Source organism: Struthio camelus, chromosome 1 (genome assembly GCF_040807025.1).
Source record: "Struthio camelus isolate bStrCam1 chromosome 1, bStrCam1.hap1, whole genome shotgun sequence".
NCBI lineage: Eukaryota > Metazoa > Chordata > Aves > Struthioniformes > Struthionidae > Struthio > Struthio camelus.
This window is the reverse complement of record NC_090942.1, coordinates 218,940,550-218,965,859: the sequence shown is the minus strand read 5'-3', so window position 1 is coordinate 218,965,859 and position 25,310 is coordinate 218,940,550. Positions and strand designations below refer to the sequence as shown.

The 25,310-nt window shown below is 39.7% G+C and overlaps 1 long non-coding RNA gene across 2 annotated transcripts in view; it reads right to left on the bottom strand.

Annotated features, from left to right (window-relative positions):
• The window catches only part of LOC138065656 (uncharacterized), a 1,053,146-nt gene that overhangs the window by 460,381 nt on the left and 567,455 nt on the right, over positions 1-25,310 (bottom strand). For both annotated transcript variants that reach the window (XR_011138763.1, XR_011138764.1), the window contains exon 4: positions 16,737-16,791. This is a non-coding gene — a long non-coding RNA (uncharacterized lncRNA). The remainder of the gene's footprint in view (positions 1-16,736; positions 16,792-25,310) is intronic.

The following is a 25,310-nucleotide window of genomic DNA, read 5'->3' as shown; positions in this document are numbered from 1 at the left end:
AGCACCCAGACAAACACTTCTAAAGCATTTCCAAAAGGCTATAGTGCATCCAGTTCCTTCTCTCAAGGTCACTATAAAGTTATCCAAAGGAAGGTCAGAAAATCACATTCAACTTGAGCAAAGGGCAAAGCACCACGAATGTTTCTTAGCAGCACAATGAGTAACAAGGCCAATTTTGATCTATATGTGGTAGATCAAAATTTTATTTGCTATTTACGGCTATTTATAACAAGCTTCCAGGGAGACCTATAAATCCAACCCATCCTGTGCCATCAGCATCATTGAAGGTTTTTTTTTTTTTTTTTTAATGGATCAGAAATGTTCTCAATGTGTCATTTTTGTATTGCTCTGTTGAATGAGAGCAGGATGTAAAAAAACATACACAGCCAACTTTGCATTCCCTTCCAAGGTACAGCGGTAGGCCAGCTTCGCAGCTACCCTGAGGCGCAGCTCCCTCCCAAGAACAGGCAGAAGGTTTCCTGGCTACGGTTCCTGGCCATATCACATAGCACTCATAGCACGGCAGAGTGAGTCAGAGCCCGAACACCAGCCAGCAAATCCTCTGCACTGAGTGGAATAGCTGCCCTCAATAAAGTTTACAATTTTCAGCATAAATCCCTAAAAGCTCGTTGTTATTACAATTATTTTGAGATAAGAGCACACTCACAAGGGAAAAAAAAAAAAAAAAACCTCAGCCTAGCTCTTGGTTAATCCATATGAATGCAGAGATGCAGACAATTCCGCTTCTAAAAGCTACCTTGAGGAGGCAAAGCAAAGGACAGCGTGTGGCCAACCGTCCTAAAACCCCTTGTTGCTAATATTCCTCACACGTGGCCCAGAAATTAGGTCCACCCACACAGCACCGCTCGCTCCTGCAATCCCATAGGGTGAAATCTGCAAACACCTAAAAGAAACTGAAGCCTTGCTGTCACGGACCACATTCAGTCGGTGGCTTTCACCCCTTAATATTTTGTCTCCACTGCTTTTAGTAGAAAACACGCTCTTTCTTGGGGTTAACTGGATTAAGCTCCAGCAATAGTGCTGCAGCTGTTGGCCATGCTGCAGGCAGGGGGTAGCACGAGAAAGCCGTGCTGCTGATCCGAGGGCTGCAAATCACACAGTACAGCCAATTTTGCACACAGGAACATAAGAACAACCGCAGTGAGTTAGATCAGAGACCTGCCTTGCCCGGTTTTCTGGCTTCAGCTGGTGCCCGTAACGCATGTGTAGAGAGAAGTAAAAGAAATAAGTCTGTTTTGAAGTGATCATTTTTCTGTAGCTCTCAAACTCTGGGAATCAAAGGTTTTAGGATTTGCTGGATGAGGGATAAAGCCAACTATGAGGATAATGGGCAGTTTGCGATTTTTTTTGTCCCCCAGGTCCCTGGCTCGGATTAGGTATAGTTAATGTTAGTGATACGACATAATTATATGTAGGTCCAACTCTCATCACTAGAAAGACTGTTTTCTCATATTCATTTTTGAAGCTGTAGAGTGACTCTGATTCCTCATTAGTCACAGGAGAAAAGGATGTTATACGCTTGGACAGTCAATCTAAGGGGGAAGACTGTGCATGGAAAAGAAACCCTTTTGCACCCTTTCTATCTGGTAGATAGCTACACAGCTGCCAAAATTATTTCGGATCGAACCCCCACAGAAGGCTCCACATTGAGTGACACCAGTCAGACGAATCTGTGTGTCCATCACCATATTTCCTTCCTGTCTGCTGGAATTATCAAGCTGCTGCTCTGCCTTCCCATATTACTCATCTGCCAATGCTGAAAATAACTTCCGTGAGTCGCACGGCTGGCCCTTTGATACCTATATATTCAGCCTCCACCACCCTGCTAACCATAACCTATAGAGGCTAAAAGAGAGGTGCATGAGACACTGGTATTCTCCAAAAAAGAGAAAAAAAAAAAACCATGCTTGTTCCTACAAACATTAAATGCGATCCCAAAGCAGTGGCTCCTTTTACACAAATCCCACCTGAGCTGAGGCAACATAAAGACACTATGCATGGTCTTATATGAGCATGTCATACTGTATACAGAAGTATGTGGTATGCTAAATCCAAAGCCAGGGCTGCGACTGTACCAGAACACATTAAGGAAGGATTAGTGTCAGAGCCTGTGTTTGCGAAAGCATTTATAACCTGAAACCAAATCATCGCACTTCGAGTTCATCGAGTACAAAGGAAAATGCATCAAGAGTTTAAAATGATGGGATCAGACTTTAAATATAGATATCCAAACTGCACATTACACTCCGAAATTCCAGTAGTTTATGCAAACTGAATAAATGGTGTATATTATTTTCCATTATATTTAGATATGCATTATTTTCTTTAGGTTTGTACAAGTTATGGGCTTCAGGGCTATAGACCTCAGAACTTAGCTTTCCCTCATCTCCCTGGATATTACACTGTATTTATCCTCTTCTACCTGTTGAAGGATATCACTATCACATCTGTCTGATGTTCCCTCTCTGATAAGAATATAAGAGGTCACTAAACTGCTGAAGTGGGAACCGTAAAGCTTGGATGGGTATATGGAAGTAAGAAGGAAAGAATAACTCTCCTACCTCATATGTTACGATGTGGTCATTCAGAAAAAATACACTTTATCTCTCCCAAATCCCAGCATGGGTGTCGTGTTGTAAAAGGCTGAATGTTCCTCCTCATCTTATAGAGCCAGGAGATCACGAGGATGCTAGCGTTAAATATTAGGAGGTAAGGAAAACTTCTAACCTGTCAGTCAAGCTATGGAAGATGTGGGGAAAAAAAAAAAAAAGAAGAATTCCAAATCTTGTATTAGGATAGTGTTTAACAGCTGGACTTTAGGTACTCCCTTGGCTTGTACAGCGTGACAGTCATTACACTATACTTACAGCAAAGGCATTAGCAATCTGATGCAATTTTGATTAATAACAGGGCCCCAGACTGCAGGTTAAGATCTGCATTACTGCAGAATGCATCAGATTCTTCTACTTTATACCCCGATTGTATCCAGTTAGTGTGAGAGTATGGTAACTCACTTTAGATAGAAGAAAGCTAGAAGAAATTTCAAGACAGAGTAAGATTTTTTAGGAAGTCCAATTTGGAATAATCTATAAGAAAATTCATAATAGCAAGGTTCAAGTCTGGCATTTAATTCGGTACTGAAAAATTGGAAATAACTGCAAAAATAGAGACTGAGAGGTTACTAATACAAAACTGGAGTAAAAGGAGAATGAGATCTAATTCTTGCAGTCAAAGCCTTCCGGCAAAACAGTACAAAAGAATGATTCATCAGAACATCCTAAAGAGATTATGAAAATGCATTCAAGCAGCACAGTATAACACTAGCTTTTAGGACCAACACTTTGATATAAGGGGTGCTACTTTTCACTGTAAGGCAACGGGCGCACCTGATATTTAAAAATCCAATTCTATTCAGTTAGAGTATAAACTAGCTCTTATTTGCCCCCTTAGTAAATGTACTGTCTCACCAGGAATAGTACAGACAGTAAAACAGTTGATACAAAAATTTCCTCACACTTGAGTGATTGGAAGGTTTGGATAAACTGTATTACATTGAACTGATGTGCTTATTGCACGCACAGAACTAAACGTCTCACTGGTTTAAAGGGTCCTGTGCTAAGAGGCAACACTGGAAGACCTGGTAGGCAGATTCTCAGCAGAGGAGAGCGGCCCATGTAGCTGTTAATCTTCAATAAATGTGCTAAATAAACGCGTGGCAACTGTTTGATATGTAATAAATTTCTTTCCGCTGTCTTTTAAAATCAATCCGAACACTTATTAGGGAGCCGAAACTGAGATGTGTTAAGAGGAGCACCACATTTTGAGGTGATAACACAACCATTAGCACGTGTCACTGCTACGAATGTGTTTGTTAAGCTACACATTATAGTTTTGAGAAAACTGGTAACCATTAACAGCAATAATCCTTCCTGTTAATAGCCTCCGTGCTTGGGGAGGAAGGGGGACGCACACCATGGCTTGTTAGCATTATGTTGACTTTTTTTCCCGCTTCCTGCAATTTGAAACGTCCCAGGTTTGCGTGTTTCAGGAAATATAGTATTTTTTTTTAATTCCAACAAATACATTCTGAAAGCAAGTAATATTAAAAATTTAATAAAAACGATCATGCTTCATTTTCCATGCCAAAGGACTCACAGAAGGGCTAACCTCTATTAAGGGTGTGAGCTCCTAAAGCAATAGTGAAGGAGACATCAGGCAGCCAGTTCCTCAGCTGTTGGCCCTCATTACTGAATTTGCATCTAAAGTCGTTGGATTTCAACTGGGATTTATATTGTGAAACTCCAGGAAGTTGTACAAGAACACAAACTTCTGAAAATTCCTAATTTTCGGTTCCCAACCCTATACATTAAATGATATACTTTAATTTAAGGCTTTTCTTCTGATGTGCCTACCAACCAAGGGGAGTCCTCTTTGCTCCTAGGAGGGAATGGTACCATGATAGATTAATAATAAAATAATAATAGTAAACCCTATAATATAATCAGTATTTCAATCAATCAATAATCAATAATCAATCAATATTTCAAGACCCTGTGAACATTAATTACCATAACTCTTAATTAGCCTGACTGGCCTCATCTGGGGCCTCCACCCACATCCCCTGCCCAGACACCACCTGTGAATTCATGGCTTGGTCTCCAGTCCTTATCTGAGCTATGTTGTAGGTGTATCTGTCTTCAGCCTTGTCCTGGCCTTATTTCTCAGCTGGACCTTAGACCTATGTTGTAGATAGCTTATCTCTAGTCCCGTCTCCTGTATGAACCTCTGACTTACATTACAGCCCTGTCTCCTGCTGCTCTGGACTCACCTCCCTGGATGGACCCTGGACCTGTTGCTTCACTTCATTTTACCTGGGATGGTCGAAGGACCCTGTTATGATCACCCCTGCTCTGCCCACCCTGGTCAATGAGGGCACTACTTTTGCTGTGGTCACCCTTGGCTCCTGGCTTCTCCTCCCTCATCGAGCAGCCTCTCTCTTGCTGCTCCTCAAGACTAGGAATATATAAAGTGTATATGTAAAAATAAGTCTGACTGTACATCTACCTGTCATTTCACTCCTTAAGCTTGCTGACCAACATGGGGGTGAGTTAAAAACCCAACAACAGCAACAAATGCGAAGAAAATGAGAAGAAATATCTGTAAAAATATCAGTTCTGTCTAAATGGTTTTATACAATATTCTGGAAAAAACATAATTCTCCTCTCCTGCCATTTTTATTTTTTCTTACAAATTGCAGAGCCAAGATCTATGTTTTCTAGTATGTTAATTGCATTCCAACCTCTCCAAAGATTTTTCTATTTTTCCAGGGCCTTTTTGTATCCTATGGGAGGAGCAAATTTGCCTGGGGAGGAGGGGTGCGAGTGTGGGATGAGCACCAAGAATAACCACCCTAGTAGGAGAGGAAAAGGAAGATCATGTGAAGACTAAAATCCAGCTGTTTGATTCTTAAATGTCTTCAAATCCATCAAAGCCCACTTGCTTGAACCTGGGAACTCGTTCGTACAGCTTTTCCTAATCTTACAGTTCACAAACTATAATTTTTGAATTGATTCTAGTGCTTCACTTTGAATTCCTGGTAAATTTTCTGCAATATTATTCATGTGTTTCAACCAACAAGGGCTTGAGGCCTTTCTCAGGCTCTCTAAGATTTGGATGGAGGATATGTAACATCAGTTTAAGTCATTACATTGATTAAAAAAAGCATTTGGCTACTTTTAACTGTAGCTGTTAACATGTCACTGGATAGTTCAGGTGGCCATTCTGTAACTAGTTAGAAAAAGCTTTGTTTTAAGAAACAATGGTTTCATTGGTTTGTCAGGCCAATGCTTATTATCACCGTGAAATAGGCTGAAGCAGTGATATATGATTCATAATTGAGGCATTCAGCTACATTCTCATGTTTTGTACCATTTATTCTTAAACTATGTGATAGGCAGATCTGATTTTCTTTTAATTTTGAAAAAAAATATTACAATTCTGTGGTTTGAGGTACAAGGACAGAATTGCCTTTTTTGAAGAAAAACATACAATATCTCCACCAAAAAAAAAAAAAAGATAAAAAAGTTAGCTTTCTTTTCTAACATGCTTCCCTGTATCCAACCAAGCGCAGTGGCTCTATTTCAGACCACTGCTGTAGGCTACGTCCATAGGGAGCTTTAACTCTTCAGGGAACTTGCAGTCAGAGGGAAACAAGATGCAAATATTGACACAAATATTATTAAAGGGATGGAAGAGTTGTCTGCATGGCTTTCTGCCTTATTTTTCTCTTCATTTACTCACTTTACCTCCAGAAAGTATCAAAGAGGAATCAGAACCGAGCTGTTGTCAAACGCTTCCAGAAATGTCTTACGTTTTTGAACATCACACTTACAAATGTTTTCTCAGGTTGCCCTGTCCTACAATGACTCTACTTATTCTTCTCACAATCAGTCATACACGTATCCTGCGTGCCTTTTCAGGAGCCAGCCCTCCGGGTGGGGATCACTGGACTCTTCCACCTTATGCTAGGAAATGTTCAACCATAATCTAGAATATCTTGGCCCACTCTGCCCCCCTGCGCTTTCCCTCCCCTTTCAATGTGCACAGTACTCCTCAAAACAACCATGCTGGAGGAATCTTCTTCCCGGGGACCAAAGCCATCTCAAAGGTTCAGAAAGGCGGGAAACTAAAATCAGCGTTTGGCTCCCATGAACTCCGAGAGCGCTGTTCCTGTCACACTCAAAATGCACAACAAATGCTACAATCTCTGGGTTGGTTTTAGGGTAGTCTTTGTGGAGGTGACAAGATTGTCGCATCGATGTAGGGCAACTTTTCTAGGAGTGCAATTTTAATCCTCTCTTAGTGAAAAAACAGCATTGTGTCTCTGACTTCGTTGCAGCTATTCCTGCTGACAGCTGCCGAGGTTCTGCCCAGCGGTTTCTAATTGCTTGATTTTACAGTAATTTCTGAGTTAGAAGGGTACATGAACGTTCCCAGATCACAAAGCTTTCTCCGTTTTCCATTTTAGTCAACCTGACAGAGTTTGGGAAGAAATAAGTTAAGAATTCTGTACTGAATGTTGCTATCCTGCAGATTTCCATAGGAACACAACGTAGTTATCTCCCTAGGTAGTCATTTGATAAAGTTATGAAGTAATACACCCTAGAAAGATCTTTTTCTGTCATATTTATAGCAATTATGTCAAATAGTGAATTTAAATAATTTGAGTTGATTACCGCTGGTTTGTGAAAACACACAGTTTGACATATTCACAAGTTTCAATTACTGCATGCGGAATGTAATTATGTGGAATACAAAGCTCCAGGGTGAGCTGAGTTTGCTAAATACGCCTTGCCTGAAGCACAATGATCTTCACGTTTTTTTCACAATTTGAAAATATCATAAACTCAGTCCATGACTGATCACCCAGCCAATCCCACTTTTAATACCTGAGTAGACTGAATGCAAAGGAGGAAAAAAAAAATCATCACAGTCTAAGGGGCCATATCTGCTTTGTGAACACAGAAATTTAACAATTCTTTAATTTTGTTTTCCATTTTTTTGGCTGCTACTCAAGATCTCCTGAATATCGTTTTTGCTCAGGGAAAGTTTACAGTGTAATTTCATTTGTTTCAAAACAGGTCTTTGTAACAAGAAACATGATAATGTTAATTTATCAGCTGATTCATTAAAGAATTTTTCATGGGTCATTTACCTACTTTTACCTACTTACCTACAATTACAGTACTTTTAGTGGCCCACAGCTCCCAGAGAATAAAGGACTGGAATGACCATCTGGTCATCGAGCCCTGTCCCCTGTAATGGCAGGGAACCATATAGCAAGTCTGATCTGTTCCACATATACACCCAAACACCCCTCAGCCCAGGGCTCCCTAAAAATCACAGCTCTGAAGTGCTGTGGGGATGGAAGTCAACATTTTGCTGTACTACCCACTCAAGTCTTTTCTCATTGTGAGACACCTTTTTTTAGGCTCTCTGTCCCAAATGACAGCATAAATGGTTGCATTTCTGTGAGCTTCACAGCTCATATAACTTCTCACATGGAACTGCTGGTTTAAAGCTGTGTGATGTTTTTAACTATACAAAGTTTCGGAGCTGTTAAGTTTGATCTTCTCTAAAAAAAGCAGCTATGCATGTTTCATTTTCTTTCATATCTCATGAAAAACAGATTGGCATTAAAATCCAATTTATTTAGGGCACTGTGCTAACACCAAATAACCCTAAAATCCTTCTGTTCATATTTACTCACATTCCTGGATTTGGAAACTCTTTATCCTTGTGATGCCTTTGTTTTCCTTGTTAGTGGAGTCATTTTCACACACACTACACGATGCATATCTGTTTATTATTTTTTGACAAATAATGTGATAGACATGAAGAAAGACATTCATGATTGTTCTTTTCTCTTAAATAATTACATATGTCCTTTCTACTCAGTCATTTATCAAAACAATTCGAATCATTATTATTAAAATTTGAAATGTCCTTCTTCCTAAAGAGCTGAAAAATATGCCTTTGGCAGGTTTGACAATGGTTTGATTTGAATTGCTGCTTTACAGGACCAGTAAAAACCTTTTTTTAATATCTGGGTAAACAGTTCTTTCATACCCACAATAGGACAATTTCTTTTTGATTAGCTGGAAATAAGTGTATAAGAGGTGAGGAAAAGCTTTTTCTTTTGAAAGCAAGTATGTACCCTCCCGGCTTGTCTCAATTACAGTTTTTCTTTGACATCACCCTGCATCTTTGTGGGGAGTGGCTGACACACCAGAAGACTGTGCTGCCATTCAGGGGGATCTGGACAGGCTGGAGAGGTGGGCGGAGAGGAACCTCCTGAAGTTCAACAAAGGCAAGTGCAAGGTCCTGCACCTGGTGAGGAACAACCCCAGGCACCAGTACAGGCTGGGGGTTGACCTGCTGGAAAGTAGCTCTGCCGAGAAGGACCTGGGAGTGCTGGTGGACAACAAGTTAAACATGAGGCAGCAGTGTGCCCTTGTGGCCAAGAAGGCCAATGGTCTCCTGGGGTGCATGAGGCAGCGTGTTGCCAGCAGGTGGAGGGAGGTGATCCTGCCCCTCTCCTCAGCCCTGGGGAGGCCTCCCCTGGAGTCCTGTGTCCAGTGCTGGGCTCCCCAGGATAAGAGAGACATGGCCCTGCTGGAGAGAGTCCAGCGGAGGGCTACCAAGATGATGAGAGGGCTGGAGCACCTCTCCTATGAAGAAAGACTGCAAGAGCTGGGCCTGTTCAGCCTGGAGAAGAGAAGATTGAGAGGGGATCTCATCAACGCGTACAAGTATCTGAAGGGAGGATGTCAAGAGGATGAGGCCAGTCTCTTCTCCGTGATGCCCAGCAACAGGACAAGAGGCAATGGGCAGAAACTGAACCACAGGAAGTTCTGCCTAAACCTGAGAAAAAACTTCTTGTCTGTGAGGGTGATGGAGCATTGGAACAGGTTGCCCAGAGAGGTAGTAGAGTCTGCTTCCCTGGAGATATTCAAAACCCGTCTGGATGTGATCCTGGGCAATATGCTGTAGAGGCCCCTGCTTGAGCAGGGAGGTTGGACTAGATCATCTCCAGACCTAACGATTCTGTGATTCTGTGATCTTCCTTGTGTACTTCATTCCTAAACATCTTACTGCTGTATCCTTAGCTGATATACACTCCTAAGAAGTAACCAAAGTGGTATCTCATTTTCTGACATGATCAGTGTGCCCCTACTACAGTGCTGAAGGGCTGTTGCTCTGCTATTCTATTTGCATTGGTGTTGTGTTTTGAAAAAGATCAGCATAATAAAAGATCAAGGATGAAATAGAGAAATCTATAGTAACACCAGTTTGTTCCAAGAGCCTTTAAATTAGAGGAAAAAATGTGGCTAGCAATAGAATAATGTCTCATCTATTGACCACTTTTTAAATAACTACTTAAAAGATAAATTATTATCTTTTAATCTGTTTGTGTGAATTTCTAGAAAGAGAGGATTCTATAAATGAGAGTTTATTTCTTTACATGAAGATGTGGGCAAAGTTTGACTAAAAGTATAAATGTATTGCCTTGTTTAGACATTTGGGAATAATAGAAATCTAGAATTATCTGTAGGAATAGAAGGAACTGACGCTAATTACATTTATATAGAGTATCAGTCCTTCATCCTACCAATAATGTCCTGATTACATTGTCTTCACATCCCACCTCACATGCCAGCATTTTTCAATTGATTTCAATAGCTAATCAATTAGTTGAAATCAGACAATGGATAGATAGGAATCAGGATTAGGTCAGATTAGGATGACCTGTCCTTTGGGACCTCAGATGTCCTTCCCAGGACATCGCTACCTAGCCAGAGATTACTCAGCCATCACAAATGTAAGTAATTTCTTGCTTCTTTTGAAGCCTTATTGAAGTCTACTGGACCAAACACTACGTAACTGATTCTTCCTAGAAACACTTAGATCTGTATTGCAGAAATGTCCTCTGTCCTATGCTTCAAGGTAACACAAATACCCAGTTTACTCAATAAGTAATATTCATTTCTTGCCTTGAGAAAATCTTGGCTCCATAACAGAGTGGAAGTAGTTGCAGTTTACTACACTGTCAACCATCTTCAATAATCCCAGCAACAAGACTCTTCAGACAGCAAGACTTCGCTGAAGATGCTTTCTCATCATAGGACTTCCAATAGGGCTCTTACTACAAGTCACATCATACAAAATACTTACATTATAGACCTATGTGCTGTATCATTATAAATGGAAAACAAAATGATAGATTATTATCTTTCCAACTCAGGTTAATTTAGGTTACCTATTACTTTTCACTCCTGTGTTAGAAAACAAGTAGTTCTTTCCATAGCATTGGCACAAAACCGTGGTTTATCTGCCTATATGGTTAAGTAAAAATTCCTTACATATGTTGTCTGTTTTGGCAGATGTCTCCCTTTCCCTTCAAACAAACCCCTTCTCTTTACGAGTGTGGACACTGATCCAAAATCTAATAATTTCCCCTTCTCTCCCATGTTGTCACTCCTACTTGCAGCTGGATAGATCGACTCCTCTATAAGGGATGCATTCTTTCCTTTTTATCCGATTACTACATTTTATGGCTTTTGATGTGGAATAATACTACTAGGCATAGCAATAGAGGGGTCATATTTTACTTTTATTTTAAAGAATGTAATTAATTAATTTAGCTGCAACATCAAAACTATGCCAACTGCACCTCTTAACTAACCAAAAAAACTGTTATAATTAATAAAATATCATAGAGATATAAGTCATGTAGTAGCTTAAAGGTTACAGATCAGCAAACCCTGAAAGAGAAGTAGATGTGTAGAAACATATGAAGTGTTTAGTAAGACGTTAACACTTTTCATATACAAGGAATAAATCTTAATTTAAAAAATATAGAAGTGATAACACTACAGGATAACTGAGGTGATTAGGTGAAATGAATTGATAATCACTGTACCTTATTGGAACCATTGATTTCAAAGTGAGGAATTGAAGGTGAATGGGTCTGTAACCACATCTTCAAAATTTGGGTGACTCAGTTTAGGCACCAATTTTCTCTACTAAGTCCAAACAGAACAGAAAAGTTGAGATTCTTCTTAGCAGGGTGACTCTAAATGTCTACTTTAAGATCCAAGACCTCCTATCTGATCATCAAGGGAAGAAAAGTGTCTTACTTAGGGCTCCTCTGAACCCACCTTTACTGATCTGCATAATAAAAGCCAGGACATCTACATGTCAGACTGTCAGAATCACCCCAATTTTTAGGTATTGACCCCCCAAAGGTAGAAGCAAAGGTGCTGCCGTAAACAGGGAGAATCTAGACTAGATATGAGAGTTAAACACCTAAGGCTACTTCTGCCCTGAGGAGTGTGGCACAATAGGAAGAGGTTATATTCTGCGCATAGCACATGCACTATCAAAGTGCATCTTCTGGTTTAATTTTATGTGAATGGAATGCAGTTCATGCTTTCTATGACTGTATCACATAACAAACAACATGGCAAGGCAAGACAACTGGGAGACTCCTTTCAACAGTTCAGCTTGATATGAACTAAAACCTGGATTTTCAGTTTCTAGTTCACTGCAGATTAATCAGAAACTAAAGATTCACCCCAAACAGAACTGGCTTGACTTTCAGAGGTGCTAAATATCCAATGGAAATCCACCCAGGGGAAGTTCAGAAGTCTTCAAGATCAGGCCAGGTCAGACAAGGGCTCTTTATCACTAAGGTAATTCATTTGAATTTTGAAGTTTTGCCTTTGCCATAAAAGGGTGACTACATTTGATAATAAAAAGTCCAAATCTTGTCCTGAAAGATGACTGGCAAATCCATGAACAAGGAGATGAGGAATTTCAATGTCTTCTTTCCGATTTATTTCAGATAATTTCATAATTCAACTCAGTGTATTAATCCTAGGGCTGGAGTTTACACGTCTGCTCTTATTAGCTCCAATTTTGGGTATATTCTGATATGCTCGGGGGAAGTGTTCTCCTTTCCTTTATGTGAACTTGGGTTTCAGCACCATGATCCAGCACCTCATCAAGGGCTTTTCCCCTTGCACTGTGGCTTACCTCCCACTGTAACCCAGAGCCCAGCGCGCAACCTGATTTCATCTGAGTGGAAGTACCAGCCACCAAGAAGCCGTGATAGTAGAAGGCTAGCACGTCTCAAAAAGCTCAGAATAAAGAATGATAAAGTTAGGAGCAAGCCTTTAGTAATAAGGGATGACTTAGAATTCAAATCCAGACTCCGGAACAAGTTAAATACAAGTGTGGTTATATGCAAATCTGGACTAGCTGAAGAATAAGCAACCTACTACCCTTCTTGTTCAAACCAGAACATCTTCCACATTGCCCTAAGTTACACCAACAGTGAGACTGATTATTCCTCCAACATAGGTTCAGTCTTTTAGTGGAGAGCAGTTTTCCTTTAAAAATCTTTAGATGAAATGCAAAAGATCATGTCCCCTTCTTTAAAATAAAGATATGTTATTTTTTACTGTGTTTTATTTTTTTCATCATGGTAGTGAGCATTCACGCTTAGGCACTGGAATGGTGATCTAAGATGTTTATGTTGGTTTCTGGCCTGAAATTTTTCCATAAATTTTACCTCCAGTCCCCAAATGACCTCAGCTTATAATCACTGGCTTATTAGAGAGAGTCAAGAAAAAACATGTCTTACCAATCTGCCTATAAGGTCAAAAAAACAAAAAAAATCCAGTAGGATTTAATACCTTGGCTTGATATATTGAAGTGCTTTTCTTTTTTTCTTTTTTTTTTTTTTTTTTACATTCTTAACAGTTTGCTGTGAATATCAATTAAACATGACTGTGTAGTTAAGATTTCCATCTCCAAAAGCAGCTGCAGGAAGTAACTGGACTGCTAATCAAAGTAGTGTTATAATTTAACACTGATGAGGAAAGCAGTAGCCGTCAGGAGGGAATGACAGAAACGAAGCAGCTGCTTTCATATCGTTTTAGCGTCCATTTCTTTAATGAGCCTGAGGAGACAGTTCCCTGCTGACTATTCATTAATTAATGCAATTTATGAGTGGAGAAGAACTATCAGCATGCAAACAAGTCGCAAACAGGTGATGAAGGCCTTCCTTTTGCAGGAAATGAACATAATGAAAAAAGGAAGTTTCCGGATAAAGTAAATGATATGAAAGGGATATTTTAAGTGTTAGCTCTTCTGTTCCTCAGCTGGACTGCACTGAAGTGCAGTCAGCTTACAGCTTAACTGAGATGGATGATGAAATGCTACTTCTGAAATACCTGCAATCAGATCAGGAAGAAAGGAGGAAATGACTCTCCCCATTCTGAGCAAATACCAACTTTTTGCGCTGACTTGATCTTAGTAATAAATAGTTGAATGGATCCTGCTCGGAAACACTGTCAACCTCCAGCATCTTGATCTTTCCAGGTTGCACCGCTGGCTTGCCTTCTACTTGGGAAGTGTGAGATGTTTTGTGCAAGTTTTGCAACTGAAGCCAAACGCTTTCCCAACCGTACTGGCCCTTGCACAGCCATAAACACCCCCAAGGCCAGATCCCAATTCGTTCTCTTTGTTCTGATGAGAAAATGTAAAATAGACAGATTTAGGCACATTTGTACAGGAGAAAAGTGGTTCTGTCCCTGTTTGCAGAGGGCATTTTGTGTAGGAAGTGTGAGGAATATGGTGGGGCTCAGTTCGGCAAGTGTGAGCTCCTTGAAGACTTGGCATCAGCAGCATATGTCAGAGCAGCCACAAGTCTGCAGTAAACAGGAGGGGCCGAGGCAGCACAAGCTGGACATGAAAATGAGAATCCCACTGTAAAAGCTTCAAACATCATCGGGGTTTTTTTGGATTTGTCAGAGCAGCCATAATGACAATGCTCATGCAATATGCCACTCTCAAAAGTCACTTGCACATAATCTTGCATCTCTTGCATATGCAGTAGCCAAACACAACGATTTCATTCTTGACATTGAATACCACACACAATCGGCTTCACATATGTTCGCAGGCTGGGTAGTTATAGCACGCGCTTTTCCTACAAAACTTTCTAAATGTCAGCGAAGTTGTGTATTTTTCTCAATGGCTCTTACACCAGTTGGATGTTGGGGAAACAAGAAAAAGGTTGAGCAATTTCTCCAAGGTTAAAGACAATGACTTAACGTAAAATATAGCCGACATATCAAAAAAATAAAAATGTGGCATTTGATATGGCAAAATATGGAACACAAAGCATCTCCTCTTTACAGTACAGTGTTTTGTAGAAAATATAGTATCTTAGCGGGGAGGGAGAGGGACTGCAATAACATCTTAGAGGCTTGGGTAAAAGGGGATGAGGCACAGATAATAAACACATACAAGACCCTCATGCTATTGTAAGTACATATGACATGCTATTGGAAGTATATAAGACACTAGATTTTAAATCTCTCTATTACTTTCTAGTACATATTCTATTAATTCCATTGCACTGCTCATATCTATTTACCTGTTTCTAATAGTTGCATCTCCTGCAATCCTATGAAAATCTCATCTTTTATTATAAGATAAGTATCTAAGGGTCCCGATAGAAGACAAAATCTTTTAAAAATCAACAGAAAAAGTTAAACAAAACAAAACAAAACCAGAAGACAAAAGTAAAAACATATATTTTAAAACATTGTCTTCATTTTTAAAACATTCTTGGGTTTCTTTCTGTTTTCTGTAGTATTAAAAGAGGCATCTGCTCAATTCCTCACCCTGAATACTTGTGAGTGACAATACCAGCTTTTAGGGTGAAAGGACTGTCAACTACTGTATTTGTACAGTATCCTCTGCCTGTGAATTCATTCCTTAACTCTGGTTCAAGACTTCAATATGACTTCAATATAAACATGAAATAACAGAAAAACTAAGAGTAATTAACATAAGCAAGGGAATTATAGTACTCCCCTTCTCACTGTATTCACACAGGACTATATGGGAGACACTGGAAGCCTGTCTTGCTTCCTTGGAAAATATTTCATTGACTTCTAACAGGACGCAGATTTCTTGGCTCAGCCACTTCGTTGGTGGGAATGAACTGTAATACCCCTTGTGATGAAACCATATGCTGCTAATTAGAAAAATATATTCAGAGTAGAACTTTGGCTTCTATATTTCAATGAACAAGGGTAAAAATCTTTACTTCTTATCTCCCTCTATGGCTAGCAGCAGATGTCTATCGGCATCTTGAATTTAGCCACCAATGAAAATATCACCCACAGGTGGGAATCGGTATATCTTGTAAATTAGCTGATGTGAATATTATAGCTATGATCCATGAGCATGACTATGAGGAGTCCATGAGGAGCGACAAGTAACACACTTGGTTCAACACACTGCTCGGGCACTGTGTTTGTCGGAAGCTGAATCACCCAAGGCAGTGCACACCAGAGCCCTGGCCAGCCAGGCAGTTGAACCGTTGCAAAGATTTCCCAAGACCTGAGATTGCAAAACCAGTTAAAAGTTCGGAACTGTGATTTCCAGAGGAGCACAGTAGACTTAGGTCACAAACCCATATACAGTTCAAAAGGATGCTGGCACGCAAAGTTATATCCAAAATCATATTAAGGTTGTGAGTGAAGAAAGGAGGGGGATCCTTTTTGAGGGGGGGCAAGAGAGAGAAAGAGGAAGAAGAAAGAAAAGCATTGGTTTTCACAGTTTTTCTTCTTTTTTTCCATTGAAATTGCCACCTGAGGAGGTATTTCACACCCATGTGGCCTGACTGTGCTGAGCACCTTCCAGCCAAGTCAAGACAACGGGACCTGAGCAGCTGTCAGAGTACAATATAGACAAAATGGGCTGGCGAATACAAAAACACCGTCCTTCCCTCTTTCACATTCAGCAGGCGTGCAGGCTGCAGATGCACCTACGCTTTGTGCAGGAGCCATGCAGCTGGCACACATAAAGACAACTCAGGCTCCCGCAAACAACTGACCTGATTGATTACACCCAACAGGCCAACTTAAAGCATAAAATTAATTGCTTTATTCACCTATTTAGTTTGAGGATGAAATTAGCTTTTTCATTTAACATACCCTGCCTCTCCCTACACAACAACATTTCCGACACCATCTCTAAACCGTGAATTCTGAACTGATGTTATGCTCAGTTGTATCTCAAAGTTGGTGACAAATGCTTTTGAAATGTGCATAGGCCACGTATAATACTCTTACCTTAATAAAACCAGCAGGATGTCTGAATAAATCCAGTGAAAATGCAGCTGACTTCCTAGGAAACAGAAAAAAATAAGAATGTATATGTATATATGTATACACACATACACACACACACATACACATATACACACAGACCGTATTCCAAACTAGGAATGTGAAATATATGAATATAGTCAAACTAGAGAGAACTTTGTACATTAGCAATACTTCAAAATACTCATCTTCCTCCTCTCTCCAGCCTTTGGTTAACTCTGAAAGTGGATGAACATTTAGACATATTTGCTGCTCATATCAGTTTTCTGGTCCCAGGTATCTTCAGCATAAACTTGCCTATATGTTGCATCATAAATGACAGAGGAAATTAATAATGATTGAGATGCTTTCTAATCTCATCTTTCATGAGCTGAGCAACAGAACAACTAATTTCAAAATAAAAGCTGAACCCTGTCTCTGTATCTCTGGAATATCTTGTGTAGTACCATGGTTTTCTTCATTATTCGAGGAGGTTATCATTATTTCCTTCCCTATTTAATGAAGGTCTAAAAGTAATGAAATTAAAAATGAAAATTCTTAGAGGCTGAAGCAAGAAATACTTTTAATTTAAATTAAAAAAGATAAAAATAATAACATTATCTTACTGTTCCTGATGCATTATTAAGACAACTAATAAAAAAATAAATGCCTATAACTTTAGGAGTGATGGAAAGATGGAATAGTGACGAATGTCACTATTCAGGGTTTACTCATGATGTAAAAGCTGAGGGAAACTGAATAGAATTGAATGAGAGACAATAAAACTTATTCAGAAATACTTCATAAGGTTCGTACTGAGCTTGTAGAACTCTGACACCAGAAGCAGCCACAAAAATAGTTGGGATACAGAAGCTTTGTGTGGAACTTCACATAAAAGTAAAAATCTGTATGTTTTAAGGCCTGCCTCTGTTTCCCGTCAAATTGTTTCACTTCTGGTCTGGACTACTTATCACTCAAATACTTTGGTTTCTGTGCTTCTGTGATGAAGCTGCCAAATGAAGTGTTATTAAAACAGAGTGTATTTAACGGTTCAGACACCTATCCAAGAAGTCATCTCATGATTGACAGTGCCACTCACTGTTCTGGGATGGATGAAATAGCCTAAACGTGAGAACCTGAAATAACACTGATATACCTTCAGCTTTCTCATGAAGATATGCCTTAAAAGACTATGAACCCATAAATACAGACTCTTTAAAAGCAATTGCACTTCCCACCTTTATCAATACAGAATAACCCCTAGGCTGCATTACCCATTTTAAAACCCTTTTAGGATTTGTTTTTCCTAGTAACTGAGCTAAAAGTTAAACATGAAATTTAGTCTAGACCTTCTCCTGAGGCTTACTTCTCCCAGAGGCATCCCTTTGTGTAAGACTCAAGTACCTGTTTCTCCTTTGGCACCTTGTTTAGCTCTACCTTAATTCAGTAATTTAGAAATTTCTATGAAAGACCTTCAAGGAGAGGTCAAGATCCCTGGTCAAAGGATTTCTCTGAGGAGACCGTCTACCCTCCTACATAGGCTCCTGATGTCTGCCTCACACTTACACACTATTTGCAAGTGCGTTAAAGTAAAATTAAGGCATTGGCTTTTGCCAGAGGTACTGTGGAGAAACAGTGCATAAAACAAACATGAGCAAACTAAACAGAGACATTAGAGATCCAACTAGAACCCATGAATATCTTGGGTAGGGAAGCTGGGGAGAAAGTACAACCATTAGGTTTTCTGAAAGCTGCAGTGATGTGGCCTTCACTAGGGAAGTTCCTCCAGTCATACTAACTGCAGGTGGAGGCAAGACATCGCCAAACGCACCAGGGGGCCGGTGCATTTAAAACAGATGTACACGGCAGACTGAAGCTCTAAATTTGTTGCTCTAGAGAGAAAAGTCAGGGTTCACCCTACTTATCTTTAAAAATATATATTTGGAAACATATTTTCTATGTTTTATCTAAAGCGGAATTTTTTTTTTTTTGGTTTCTGTATTTTTTCATTTTTAGTTTCTAAAGAAAGAGAGCAATTTGTCAGACAAAAAAGCAAACATCCATTTTTTCTATTTGTTCCTTTTTAAAATTCTTATTATTAGAATTGTAAAACCTGGGGTTCCATTTGTTCAGAATTGAGGATCAGCAAGTGTTTTATATATTAGATCTTCAAACCATGTCTGTTTTTTTTTTTCAATGGGAAACAAGTATTATTTAGTGTTTTTATCCATATCTAATCTTAGATTACCGAGTTTACTTGTAAGAGATGAGAAATAGTCTAATGAATCTTGCAATTCAGCAGTTTTATATTCTGTGAGTAAACAATCAGATCCTTTAAACTCTACACTAGTTTATGCTCTAGTACAAAGTGCAGAGTGAACTCTAGTTCCCCTTCATTTCATCAACATTAGCTAGGTTACAACATTAAAATGACAATGATAAAATCAATTATGAAGTCTCATAGCCCATTTGAATAATTTTGTCTGAATTGGAATCAGATTTAGGAGCCAGTATACCTACGTATTCCTGGTCCATGCAATGTTTTCCCCTTTCTGCTTTGTCCTATCTTCTTTGTGGTTGTAAGAAAGAGCCTAGTCCTAGCCAGCCAAGCTGGTATCTATCCCTATCACTGCCTGACAACTGTTTATACACATTTATGTATTTTTTAACTGGTACATGTTTATATCTAGGAGGCCTGTGAGTCCTAGTACTTATGGTAGCTTTATACTTAGGTACCTTTATTGGTTTCAGTTGCATTTACTAAGGTTCACCTTAGTGTTACTGGGAGGAGAGTGATAGTCATGCTCACAGTTGTTACGATACTTTGGGATCATTTCAAATGGATTTGAAGTAAACCACTGCTTAAATCAATTTGACATAATTTATGCCAGATATTATTATTTTACTTTATTTTTCAACTATTACAAATGCATACGACTTATTGGAGCTGTTGGTTCCTATGGAGAGAAATAAATAAATAAAATAAATTCTGCAGTGGCTGCAAATTTGAGAAGCTCATAAATATGCTTGATTTCAACACTAGATTTATTACATTTTTAAACTTCCAACAGATTGGCCATAGTTTTAGGGTTTCATCTGAAGCTATCTGGTCTATTTAAAGGGCACAATGTTCTTAACTATTCAAAAGGCGCTTGATCCCGTGAATGCACTTTGCTAGTAATAGGATAGTCATTTTCCAGGCCAGTAAAAAGCTATTACTCACTGGAACACAAACAGATTGTGAGAGGGAACACTCATGCTGATGGCTGGCGGTCTGACAAAGGGAAACGGGAAATATGGCTCTTTCCTGAATTGAGTTGCATTGACTCTATCTGTTCCAAACGTTTGACTCAACTCCTTTCTTCTCATGATACTTATGACAATAATAGGATAACAGATTTATGTCATGAAGGCACTGACCTTTGTCAGAGTGAACATTTTGACAGGAAAAGATGTGATATGCTGTTATGCTCTGTAATTTTGACAATGACTGACAGTGTGGCAGTATGTCGACATGGAAAAGCTTATGCTTATGTTTTTACATTGTCATCCTTAGATTAACTTCTGGGTTTTAACCTCTTTTTATAATATAAACCTCATCTGATGAAATTGCTAGGTGGAGCCAAGTCACGCTGCCAGGAAGCCTTGCAAAGGGGCCACTTTCTGGTATCAGGGTGAGCCTATATCTGAAAAGCTGGGAACGACTGGGTGAACACGGGTCCAAACAGTGATTCCTTTCCAAACCTATGGAGAGGCACAGGTTCTCCGCTGGTCCTAGGAATGGTCCAGTTGGACACAACAATGTTGGTGTGCTCCACCTAGGACAGAATATAATCTAACTTTGATTCTCATGTCAGCGTAGAAACGTAGAGGTAACTATGTATGAACGTAGTAACTTACACTCTAGGGAAAGACAGATTTTGGATAAGGTCACAGGTAACCCTAGCAAACACGCCTCATCTGTTCTTTCATTTGCCTGTGAGGATACTCTCAGCATACCTAAGGAGGTCCGGCTTCTTTTGCCTGTTTAATTGATAAATCTTGTAAAATATTTGATTCCATTTATTTTTCCCTTCAAGAGTGGGTTTTAATGGAAGGTGAGTAAATTTTAAATTTAAGAGAAGAAGAATTACCGCATGGAATTAGAATATTCAGGCTATAATAAATATATAGATACAATTGTTTGTCTTCAGGATTGGTGGGTAAAGAAAATTCATCATCATGGTAGCAAAGAATCTCATTGTTGAGAAAAAAACATATATTCAGGCAGATAAATATGAAACCAAAGTAGAGACAAAAAATGATTTGTCCAAAGATAGGGCACAAAAGTTTAGTGACCTATTTAGAATCGCAAGCAGTATCTCCCAACTTACAGTTCAATAGTCAGATCATTGGTTTGCACTGACTCTGTTTTTCATATCTGAGTAATGACCTCGTATTTATGTGGGGATAACAGAATAGCTGCCTGGCATGGCATGAAATGTTCAACTCCTTTTTAGTCTAGCATGAAGAATGTCCTTTCTGCTGTGCAGTGCAAACAAAATTGACAGCTTCTGCCCTGGAGGATCGTATTTTGCAAACTCTTACACATGAGTAATTTCATTCACTTGGAGTTTATTTCTGTTTCCAGTGAAATCAATGGTGAAATTCCCAGTAACTTCACTGGAGTAGGATCAAGACCCAGAATATTAGCAATGAGTTATACGAGAGCTCTCAGAGAACAAATCAAACTGGAATACAATCAAACCAATGAAAACGTGTTTCCTATCTTTCACCTTCCATGATTTAGGTATAAAATTGCCTAGATGTAGCATCACTTTTCATTCAGCTCTCTGAGTGACATATAATGAGGTTTCATTGTTCACTATGACACTTTGACAAATGTTGTGTTACTATTGCTCTTAAGAGTGACTATACAAAACATCTCCGTTCTGGAAGCATTTCACATGGCATAGTGAGAACCTAAATGAATAATGCATGAAATATAAGAAAGGAAGTAAATGTTAACTAATTTCCAAATGGGTCAAAATCATGACAATTTAGTTGGTGACAAGTGAAGTCATTTTTTCTAAAATATTAACCAACTGTGTCCCTTCTGCTAGATTGATTTTCAGAGCAGAAAAGGTCATTTTCCAGGCAGATGGGGAATTTCCAAGCAGAGGGGAATTCAGTTTCTACATGCCAGATATAATGAGAACCAATAAATTAGGCAAAGCTCCTGTTTACCTATGCTGAAATATTGATGGCCAAGCCCACGAGAATGCTAATGTCTACATTCATCATTTTTTTTCAAGTCTTGAAATTTAGAGCACAGCAGCACATGTTTTGATAGATCTATATATCATAGATACAGTAACATTAGGAAAGATACCAAAGGCAGAATACAAATACAATATGCCTAAATAATTTCAGTTCCTTTCACACAAATTTCACTTTTATCAGCTGAAACAAACTGAGATTTAAAGTAGAATGGTGGATGAACTATATAACTTGAAGTATTGATTGTAGATTAGAAATTTTTTTCACTTTTATGTTACCAGTGGCTGGAAGCTGGTGTGAAAGCTATGTGACATGATCTGGTGGTCTTCATCCAGTTTGTGGATTGTGACACCATATGGCTCCTCCATTTGGCAGTACGATACAGGCACAACGATTATAACAAATCTTTCAAGACAGAAAGCTACCATATGATGGAAAATCACAAGCTTAAGTTGAGGGAACAAAAGTGATCCAAATAAGTAAAAGTCTTTAATTCCAAATTCTGGAAAATACATTTTGAAGGAGATAGATAGTGATTAAAGGCACAAAATAAGTGTGAAAGCATTCAAAATACAATATCCTTTTACCATCAGAACTTTATATCACAGGAATCCGGTACTTTTTGCTGAAAAAATATTGATCCTCTGAGACAAATGAAAACGGAATGTAACTAATCCATGTAAACTTCAGGAAAACTTTTCACATAGTTTCATGCAAGAAATACTTTGTTATACTAATGATGATGGGGACAAAAACAAAAATCCACGGGGGAATGTGTGAACCTCAGCAAACAGAGAACAGAGACTGTCAGTAAGTGAGATAATGGGAAACAGGGAAGAGTGCAAAAGGACAACACAATAGGAGAGGCTCTCATACTCCGTTTGGGACTATGGGCCCATCTCAAGTGCCTGTACACATATGCACGTGGCATGGGAGCACATGGCATGGGATATTAGACAGGAAGGTTTTCTGACAGTTTGTGTACAACTGCAGAGGCATGAAATCATTGGTGAGATAGCCTGCAAAACTGCAGCACGGAGATGGAGTGTAGCGATGGATGGATACATGGATGGATGTATTTACAGAGCTCTGCAACGCGCTTGCTGAGACCTTATGGGTCAGGATCAGAGGGGAGGTCACAAGAAAGGAGGACATTGTAGTAGGCATCTTCTAGAGGATGCCCGATCCGAAAGAAGAAATACGTGAAGCCTCCCTGAAATCTGCTGGTCCTTGGTTCTTCTGGGAGACTTTAACCATCCCAATATTTGCTAGGAGGGCAACACAGAAGGGCACAAGTAATCCTGACAATTTCTGGAATTTTTTGATGCCGGTGCTGGATGGGCTGAATAGGGTAGGTTTAACTGCACACAAATGCAGCGGCATGGGAAATAAACAGGATCTGGATCTGTTATTCGTGGATGTAATACTCATGAATGCCATTCAAGAATGTGACAGTCAGTTGCAGTCTTGGCACCAGTGACTTAGAAATGGCAGTTTAAAATTCTGAGAGGACTGAAGAAAGAGAGGAGCAGAATAAAAGCCCTGGGCTTCAGGAGATCAGACTCCCATTTATTCAGAGAACTGTTAGGCTGGATCCCATGGGAGACTGCACTGAAGGGCAAAGATGCCCAGGAATCCTAACCGATCTTCAAGGGTAATCACCTCACAGCACAAGAGCAGTTCATCCTGATGTGCAGGAAGTCCAGCAGATGTAGCAGAAAGACAGCATGGACGAGCAGGGAAATTCTGACTAAGCTCAAACACAAAAAGTAAGGACACAGAAAATGAAAAAAGTGATGGACTACCTTTAAGAATTATAGGGACATTTCCTGAGCGTGCAGGGATCGAATTAGGAAAGCTGCAACTCAGCTGGCGTTTGCAACTCAGCTGGCGTTCACACTACCAAGGCATGTGAAGGACAATGAGAAGAGTTTCTGTAAGTACAAGAGCAGCAAAAAGAAGAACAAGGAAAATATTTGTCTTATGCTGAATTATGTTGGCAACATCGTGATAAAAAAAAAAAAACAAAACATTGAGGCTGTCAGCGCTTTCTTTACTCAGTCTTTATTGGTAAGTCTGTTCTCAGGACTCCTAGGTCCCTGCACCTAACAGTACAATTTCTAACAGTAGAATTTGAGGAGAGGGTACCACGGAGGACCATCATGTCAGGGACTACTTGAGCAAACTGGTCATATGTAAAGACATGAAAACAAATCTGATGCATATTTCTTTTAGAAAGAACAAGGAGGATCCAGGGAACTGCAGGATCAACAAAGACCAGTGCAAAGTCTTGGGACTGGAACAACTCCATGCAACAGTACAATCTGAGGAGCAGCTAGCTGGGGAAGGATCTGCAGAAAAGATGTAGTATCCTGGTAGGCAACAGTGCCTGCAGCACACCCTTGCTGCACTAAGGACCTGCCACTAGCGGGAGTGCAGCCAGCAAGGTGGGTTCCCCTCCACTCAGCTCTCATGAGTTTGCATCTGGAGTCACTGTGTGGTTTTCAACTCCTACGTAAAAGACAGAGATTAACAAACTAGGGATGACAAACTATGGAGAGGCCAGCAGAGGCCACCAAGATGGTCAGTGGCTGGGGTGCATGCCATACAAGGAGAGGATGAGAGAGCTGAGATTATTTAGCTGGGGGAAGAAAAAGCTGTCTTCAACTACAAAAAAGGGGTGATAGAGGGATATAGAGGGAAAGCCAGGCTCTTCTCAGAGGTCCACAGTGAGAGACGCAACAGACAAGTTGTGGTAAAGGAAATGCTGTTTGGATATTAGGGAAATATTTGTTTAGAATGAGAGTGGTTAAGCACTGGGACAGGTTGCTCAGGGAGGCTGTGGCATCCTCATCCCGAGCATCCCTGAGCAACCCGATCTGATTGCAAGGCTGATCTTGTGGAGGACCTGCAGAGGGTTGGACAAGACAAGCTCAGAGGGCCTTTCCAAACCAAATTGCTCTGTGATTCTTTAACTCTATCTGCATGGCAAAGAACAGATCAACGAATAGTGAACCATAGCAGCCTCACAGAAAATCCTTCCTAGCAGAAGGAAGCTCTCTGTAAATTTTTTTTTTTTCTATTGAATTTTTGGTAGAATAATAACTGGAAGTTGCACTACTGTGATTTTCAAACTTGTACACCAACCATTTTGGCCAGGACCTCATTCTGAAATGTTCAGCCGTTCAGTCGATACTAAAGTGGAAAATTCATTTCTATCTAATTTATTTGGGGGTCAGGGAGGACGAGCAGAAAACTGTTGAGAAAACAATTTGCAAGTAGTTTTGAATCGGATGTACT